The sequence below is a fragment of the Rhinolophus sinicus genome, chromosome 7 (assembly GCF_057876585.1).
Source record: "Rhinolophus sinicus isolate RSI-liver-muscle chromosome 7, RSI-T2T, whole genome shotgun sequence".
Taxonomy (NCBI): Eukaryota; Metazoa; Chordata; class Mammalia; order Chiroptera; family Rhinolophidae; genus Rhinolophus; species Rhinolophus sinicus.
The window spans coordinates 14,871,784-14,881,243 of record NC_142507.1 but is presented as its reverse complement, the minus strand read 5'-3'; positions in this window follow the sequence as shown (position 1 = coordinate 14,881,243).

Sequence of the window (9,460 nt, the reverse complement as noted above, 5' to 3'; positions counted from 1 at the left end):
AGTAGCAAAATCCATTAACAGTTTTCAACCCTGCTGTTTTGGATACTCAGCCCTCAGCAGTTTGTCCATTAGATGGAGGCTAAAGATGTTAGAAATTCTATAGTTGCCAGGGTTGCCGTAAGTGCTAATTTGAGTACCGTTCACTCAAGTCCTTTTTAATCATAATAACATTAAACTTCAATTGTCTAGCACTTAATAGTCAGCACAGCATTTTCACACATGTGAAACTGCTGTGAGGAAAGTAATATTCTCCCACAGTACAAAGTAAGAAATGGTGGGTCTGAGCAATGGGAAGAAACTTAAAGATAGGACAGTGGCAGAGTTGGAACTGGAGCGCCAATTTTTTGATGCAAAATCCTCTGCTCTTTCTTCTCCCTGTGTCATGACAACTTGGAGTTTGTCACTGACTTGTGTCTAGACTGCCCACACAAACCTTTCCTTGTCAAGGAACACCAAGTAGCATATTCATAACTGTTCTTGTGTCTTAGCTTTTGTGTCTGTGAGGTAAGCTGTCCCCCTTAGTTCTGACCAAGTGCTGAATGCTATGTTTGATGTGGAAAGTAATCTCCCTAAGAACTTCTCAAAAATATAATTGAGTTCCCTTGGAGCACAATTATCTTTTAGAAACTTCTCTGAATATTTCTCCCAAAGGAATATTAGCGAGTAGCATAAGAATCCATTTCAGCCATAGATTTCCTTTGCTCTTTTAAGGATCAGTGTTGGGCTATAGGAAATTGAGATGAAGTGAAGAGAGACTCAGAAACACTCAGGGAGTAAGTACTTGGGCTCTTCATTTAATTTCATTGTGAAGCTATCAGACAGTAGAAAAATAAACACCCCAACCACTATCTTACACTAGTCATATTCTTTAGTTTATAATGAGCAATGTAGCAGTCAGTCTTCCTCGCAGGAAGCTCACAGCTTGACCCCTGACTCACTGGCCTTTGCTTCAGAGTGGAACACTTTCTATAAACAGCAAATAAAAAAGCATACATACTGCGTTTACTATCTTAAAGTCACATTTAGAGAATAATGCTGGGTGTTGCCGTGTCTGGGATTTGGCACATTTTAAAACATAAATTATAAAGCATAGCCGTTCTTCCCAAGTGATTCCTAACTAGCCTCTCCAAAGCGTGTTCCACTGACTTTTTCTGAGGTTTTTTTTTTTTAGTTGAGTTTTGTCTCTGTCGACCTGAAAGGCCTTTTTTCTCCGCTTTCTGCCCGTCCACATCCTACCATCCATAATACTCTCATCCAATTTCATTTCTTCAATGCTGCACTTTCCACACTACATAGATAACTTTATTTTCAGAACTGCAGAATATGAGACTAATAAAATGGATTGGGGCACTTATGCTACCGTAACTACGTGTACCTATAGCAGTGCTTGCCATTCTCCTTCCCATAGTGCAGGCACTCGCGGAATTCTTTCGAAGACTGATACTGAATTAATGGGTGTGGATAATTACTTGTGGTTAAATCTGAAGTGAGAACAAATTATTATTATTATTAGAAAACATATACTTCGGGATTCAAGAGTTTTATTAAATGTTCCTGCCAACAGCTGGGAAACAATATTACAAAATATCTGTGTGTGAGTGTACCTTCCGCAACCTCCAATATTTGTATTTACTTTCCAAAGAGAGCTCACTGATTACGCACTAAAGGAGTCCTCACACTACAACTCATCCCTTCCCCAACACACACCTACACACACTCAGAGAACGAAATGAGATCCTATGTCTAAAGCATCTAGCACAGTGCCAGGTATACCAGGTATACAATGAATCCTAAATAAATGGTGATTTCTTGCTCTACTCTCACGTCTTCTTCCTCCCCCTCCCCACACTTCTTCCTTTCTTATTTCACAGTTCCGATTATTCTTTTGCTCTCTTCCCTTACCCAATATCTCGCTCAGATAGGGACATACTTGTCCAGGCAGGGAGAGAACAGAGAGGATTCCAGAAGGATTGCATAGGACCTCTGCCAGTGGCTGTCACACTCACATGCCAGCCTGGCCTGGGTTTGATAAAAAGCACAGAGAAAGCTTTACAAAAAGCCTACTGCTGGCAACTGCTACCAGGTTGAGGCCCTCAAGACTTTCACATGAAAAAGAAATAGAGAGTCTATATTTATCTTCTTCATCCCCCCCATAACAGCATTCTAAATCAAAGAAGCCAGTGTGAAGATATTAAGTTTTTAGAACAGTTAGACACAAAGCTTCAACAATGCTATTGAAAGGGAAAGAGAGAAAATGCTATTCCCAGAGGCAGAATGAGATATAAAAGACTCAGAAAGTAGAGCAGAGATTAAAGCATTTGTGATGCACAGTGGACAAATGTTCTGACATCCTACCAAAGAAACAAACTTAGAAGTTTTACGTGGCTTGAGATATGATTCAAATATGCATCTGAAGTCAAAGTCTTAAATAGATACACAAAACCATGGGCCTGAACGTTACTGAAACCATGATTTTGTAGGTGATATTTGTTTCCAGATTACTCAGATGGAATTAGGAAATACAGTGTTAAGTCCTCACATTGGGGATGAAGGGAAACTTTACTCTGCTCCATACAATATTACTGAATATATATGCTGGGGGTGCCACAAAAACATATACAAGCAGACACTTTAGGCAACATTGCTCAAGCAGTAGTTCGCCATAATCAGAAGTGCCTTGACGCTGATGGTAACCACTCTGAGCACCTCTTGCCATTGCCAAAGTCACACGTGACTTGTATTCATCTTTTGTCATCGGTATATATTAAGTATTACAATTTTAATACAGTTTTCCTTTCTTAAAATGTATATACATTTTTTGGCACCCTCTGTATATTCAGTAAATATATCTATATACATATATATTCAATCTATATCTATACCTATCTAAAAAGGTGCCAAAATGTATACATTTTAAGAAATAAAAAAGCTTTATTAAAATTGTAATACTCAATATATACCAATAACAGAAGACGAATACAAGTCACGTTTGACTTCTGCAATGACAAGAGGTGCTCAAAGTGGTTACCATCAGCGTAATTTTAATACAGTGTTTTCCTTTCTTAAAATGTGTATACATTTTTTGGCACCCTCTGTATGTAAATACACAGCAATAAGCATAAGAGGTATATACAGTGGGTTTTTTTTTCTATTAAGGAAACTGAGGCTTAGAGAGTATACTTAGTTTTTCCAAGGTTGTATATCAGGGAGGCTGGGATTTAAACTCAGGCATCTAGTTAGTTACACAATGTTAAACTCGATGGACAGCCTTGGTTTTTCTTTTGTTTGTGACTTTTCTTCATCTTCCAGTTGAGTGTAGCCTAAAATCATTTTATGAATCAGTGTTTTGCTTCTCCATTTTCTTGTTTATCTGAAATATTTTTTACACATTATTTCCTTTGAAAAGATCTGTGGCATCGTAATTATTTGTTTGGATATATCTCTCTCCCACTAGGTTGGAAACACCACCAATAGCTTATACGTATTTGGTTCTAAAAATCTTATTGAATGAATGTATGATGAGACTAACTCAATGCTATTTCTACATGTCTAATTCCATTTAAAATAAAAGCTACATTCATTTAAAGTTGCCAGTGTTGCAGCAATGACCACAAACACTATTTATAACTAGTCCCTCAAAGACAAGATCTGTTTTCATGTGCTAGCATATGTTTACAGCCTTCTACCTCTTACTAACAATAGGTAGAACATTTGCCGAATATAAGTGCAGGAGAAGCACTAACAGTATCCTGGATATCCTTGGCACACACTGCCCAGTGGTCTGACATCATCTAGAGTGCTCTAGGGTGACCATACAGTCCCCCTTCTCCTATCACTCTTCCCAAGTCTTGAGGATTAGAACTTGAGGATAGAAACAGAGCTGTAAAAAATGATAGAAATGTTCGCTTATGCTTTTTAGTTCCTCTAGGATCAATCTTTAGCTCTGTCAAAGAAATATTGATAACTTGTGGTTAGAGGAAACGTGGTGAATAACAAGTATGCCACAATTAACCATCACTTGGAGACCCTCACACACCACAGCCCACACTTTTGAAAATCGTATGCACACACTTGAAATACCATCAGATTGGAGAAATTTAGTGGTACAGGAAAAATGCTATTAAGTATGTTGAGAAAAGAGAGCTGTTAATCCACAGTCTAGGGAATTCAAAATTGCTACAAACACTGCAGAGAGCACTTTGTCCATTTCAAGAATGGTGATGATACACCTACCTCTGAAGGGTTTTAGGCATGTGCCATATTCTCTTAAATGTGCATGAGGAAACAGGTACAAGAATATTCATGTGGCACTGTCTGTGCCAGAAAAAAACTTGGAAATGACCGAAATGTCATCAACAGAAGCATGGATAAGTAAATTGTGAAATAGTTCTACAATACTGAAAATAAATAAACTATGGCTACACATATCAACACTCAGGAATCTCAAAAATATAATGTGTGAATAGCAAGTTGCAGCAGAGTTTATATAGTATTTATGTGAATGTGAAAACCTTGTAAAACTATATGATATTGTTGATGAATACATTTATGTGTAGTAGAAGTATAAATAAATGCATGGGAATGACAGAAAGCGATTCTAGAGAGTGGTCATCTTTGGTGAGTGAAGGAAAGGAAATGTAATCCAGAAATGGCACAAACACACTCTATGGATTATGTTTTTTATTTAAACTGAGTGGCAGGTACATCAGAGTGCATTGTATTAACTTTCTGTATCTTTTTGGATACCTTAAATAAACATTTCCGAAAGCAATAGGCACTATTATTATTATTCAGAATAGCAAGCAAAGATTCTGAGTTTTTTAAATGAACACAATGTGCATAGCATATCAGAGAGGAAACAAACATAAACCCCAATAAAGGACAATGGAATAAATACTGGAACAAGCAATATATTCCATAGAAGCTGAATTTTGTATTTGGGCCCAGAAGTTGCCCTTGACAATATTGTGAAAAGGCTGTAGGCCACCGCATGCATGCAATTGTTGAGATAACCATTTCTTTGATTTAAGACGTTCTGATACAATGGCAACTTAAAATTTGGGAGGAATTCACAAAAAGAAGCCTGAAACCAAATTGTCTAGAGAAGTATAAAAGCACTGCTTCCTTGCTTGAAAATCAGCTGTAGCTAATTTTAGTCTGCTCCATGCCAGTATGTATTGTGGCAAGAAAATTAGCTCATAGTTTTATTTTGCTTTTTGTTTTGTTTGATTCTCTTTTCAAATTAAGTCTTTGGTCCCAGGCTAACTGGAGAAGTATTTTTCTAATTTGGGTTCAAGGCTTCTTGTCCTAAATACAAGCCAGCATTGAGTTAAGAGCTTACACGCTACTAGAAATCTAAGGCACAATAGATTTTAGCATTCATTTAGAGTTAAACACTTGTCATCTTCCTGATGAGTTGTAATTATAAAAATTCTGTGAAGAACTTGAGATGCGCTTTCAAATAACATTACTTAATATCTTCCTAACAATGTATTTTTAAGCAAGAAGTCCACAGTGAACACATTAGCACAGACTGTTTCCATATTATATTGTCCTTGACTTTCCATCCCCAATAGTAGGAACTAGCGATAGCATGCTATTACACACTTTCTCTCATGAAGGGTTTCTTTCTATTGGTAGTGTGGGAAAGCATTTGCAAAATATTTATAGTTCTTAGCCTTGGTATATTCTTGAAATCCTATGAGAAATATTTTTCTGAATTTAACAAGTATGGGACTTGAATGCGTCCAGCAACTAGACTAATAAATCCTGATTTTTTTCCCAATAAAGATGTAGAACTCCATTTTCTCATAATTCTGCAGGCTACATTAGCCCTTCACTATTCAACCTAATCATTTAATAATGCCTCATGTGTCGCTCCTATTTCACATGTCATCAGTTTCATCAAGGTTTTCCCAGAGCCTCTGCAGTGTCCCCTCCTTCCGTTCCCACTGCCTAGGGAGGAGTGCTTGAACTATTTCTAGGTCTGACCAGTCAATAAACGTTTTCTGGGGGGAAAAAATGTCATGGAGACTTTATAATCTGAAAGAAACAGTAGCTTGATCAATGAAAATAAAATTACCATGTTGTTTATAGGCACGGAATACTTAGCAGCCTCTGAAACGAAGTAAAAGTATTTTTGTATATGTTTCATTTGAAACTGAGTTATAAATCTTTAGCAGCTTTGAAATGGTGAACGTCCATGCATTTGAGGATAAAGTGTCTGAAACTTGATTTCCTGCAAATCAAGAGATCCTGCGAGTCAAGGCTTCAACGTATAGAAGCCCACAGTGTATCTGGAAAGATGAGAGACAGAGTTGAACATTTTTATGTCAGTTCCTAAAGCTTGATGCATTTACCATAGGATGTGTTAATTGTGAAGTGTACCATATATATAAAAGAGAGTATACATAAAATTTAAATAAGTAATAAAACATCAGCCTACCTTAGAAGCCTTCTGCATTTCCCTCCTTTATATCACTCTCCTCCCTCCCCTTCAAAGGAAACCATGATCTTGACTTTTGAGTTACTCACATTTCTCTGCTTTTCTTTATAGTTCTACTTCTTGTACATGTATCCCTAAGCAGTAAACTTTGGTTTCAAAGAAGTGAGTAGCAAAGTCAAATCCAGGTGTAAGGAAAGGTAACATTGCTACTTCCAAAAAAGAAGCTTCCAGAAAAAGAGAAACTGTCCTGAGTCTATGGGTCTGGTTTCAGCTTCTGACAATTTACAGACACCTCCTCTGAGGTAGATAGTGGGCAGAGTCACAAGTAAATCCTGGGAAACGCAGGGCTCACCACAGTGGGGACAAGTGGCAGGGCTTATGTGTGGCCCAGATTGTAAATATCCGGCAGGACTCTGGTTTCTCTCAGACAGAACAAGCTACTCTGTATTTTATGTTTCTAAGCTCACCAGAGACTATATCTTATGAGAAGTTCAAAGCACATTTTTGTTTTCAGTTCTATGAGTCTCCACAGTAGGAAAGCAAGGCAAGTAGAGAAGAGCAGAAATTTCATAAGCACATGGCCAGAGGAAGCCTGGAATAGATAGAAGTCTTGACCAGGCTTACCAGGCATTCTGTTCTCTGGTTAAGAAGAAGGTACCTTGGGATGGCTATGCTTATCCTGCTCTCATATGCACCCTGTCTGGCCCTCCATACCTGGTGCACACCTGGCATTGTAGAATATCTCTTCATTCTCCTGGTGATTATATTTCCCAGTCCTATGATGAGTATCCTGTTTTCTGTGTTTGTTGTATTCCTTTTTCTGCATTTCTTTCTTCATGAGGCAAGTCCTCCAACCATTTTTTGGGAGATGGCTGATGGCATCAGATCTTGGGAAGTGTCCATAGCTTATGTTCATGCTGATTGTTGAGCTGAGTATAGATTCTAGGTTGAAAATAAGGCTCCTACAAAATTCTTTAGGGATTACTCCATTGTTTTCTTGCTGCCATTGTTGTTGAGACGTCCAGTGTCACTGTTATCTCAGATCTTTTGTTTTTGATAAGGCTTTTTTTGGTTTTATCTCTAAAATCTCATAATACCTTCTTTTTTTCCTCTAGCATTCCAAAATTCCACAATAATGTTCCTGGGTATAGGTCAATTTTTATTCAAAAATTTCAAATTTTATTGTGTGAGCAACTTGGTAGATCCTTCCAAACTCTCAACTCTTGTCTTTCAGGTCTAGAATGTCTTCATGAATTATTCCTGATTTTCTTCTACTTTCTATTGTTCTCTCTCTTCAGAATTCCTACTATTTGGATATTGGAACTCATTCCTAGAAAGGTCCTTAATTATCTTATTTTTCTCTCTCTTATTTTCCATTTTGATATACCTTGCTCTACTTTCTGGAAGACTTCATCTACTTAGTTTTTTCATTTTGACTTTTTAATTTCAAAGAGTTTTTTTTTTTTTTTTTTTTTCTGAATGGCCCTCCTCCACCTTCATATAGCACCTTGTTCTTGTTTCATGAATGCAACAACTTCTTTTATCTTTTCTAGGATGCTAGTTATTAATAAGAGGGGATTTAAACATCCACAGTATTGAATTATAATATACATGCAATAAATGCAACCATTTTAAGTGTACCTTTAAATGGGTTTTTCACAAATGTGTACACTTGTGTAACTACCACCATAATAAAAATATAGAACATTTCCATCATCCTCTAATAGTTCCCTTCTTTATTCCACTTGATTTCTACCCCTACCTGGATTACCTGGTCTCAGGTCATCACTGATTCACTTTCTGTTACTATAGATTCGATTGATATGTCTACAGTTAATTACAGAGTTTTACTTTTTTGCCCTAAAACCAGGTTTCTTCCAAATTGCTCTTAATTTGTTCTGTTTTTATTCAGCGAGTGTGTTTTGTTCTTTGTCTTTTATGTAGAGGCTTTTTCAGAAATGTGTGGCCATCCTTGGTGGTCTGTTCACTCTCAAGAGTGGGTGATTAACAAAAGATCCAAAACAGCCAAAGAAATCCTGAGAAATAAGAACAAAGTTGGAGGCATCACACGTCCTGATTCTAAGCAATACTACAAAGCAATAGTTATCAAAAGAGTATGATACTAGCAAGAAAGAAAGAAAAAAAACAGATGAATAGACCAACGGAACAGAATCAAGAGTCAAGAAACAAACCCAACTGTATACACTTGACTAATATGCAACAACAGAATCAAGAATACTCAATGGAGACTCAAAAGACAGTCTCTTCAATAAATGGTGCTGGGATAATTGGACATTCACATGTAAAAGAGTGAATGAAACTGGACCCATATCTTATACCACTGATAAAAATTAACTGATTAAAGACTTAAACGGAAGACCTGAAACCATGAGGCTCCCAGAAGAAATCATAGAAACAAAGCTCCTTGACATGGGTTTTAAAAATGAATTTTTGGATCTGACACCTAAAGCACAGCAACAAAATAAAAAATAAACAAGTCAAACTACATCAAACTGAAAAGCTACACAACTAAAGAAACAATAAATAAAGTGAAAAGACAATCTGCAGAACAGGAAAAGTATTTGAAAACCATATACCCGTTAAGGGTTTAATATCCAAAACATATGATGAACTTATACAATAGCAAAAAACCAAATAACCCAATTTAAAAAAATGGGCAAAGGACCTGAATAGACATTTCTCACGAGAAGATAAATGCAAGACAAGTGGGTACATGAAAAGGTGCTCGGTATCACTAGTCATTAAGGAAGTGCAAACTAAAACCACTATGAAATAGCATCTCATGCCCGTTAGAATGGCCATCATTAAAAAGACAAGAGATAATGCTGGGATGGATGTGGAGAAAATTTTAAAAGTTCTAGAAAAGGCAAGTTGGAGCTCAGGCAGGCAACCCGGTGATTAGGGAGCACGTGGCAGCAGGAGTGAAGGAGAGAAGAGTGAATTCCATGAGGCACATACAGAGAGCTGCACACCGTTCATGAGAGGTGGAGGAGC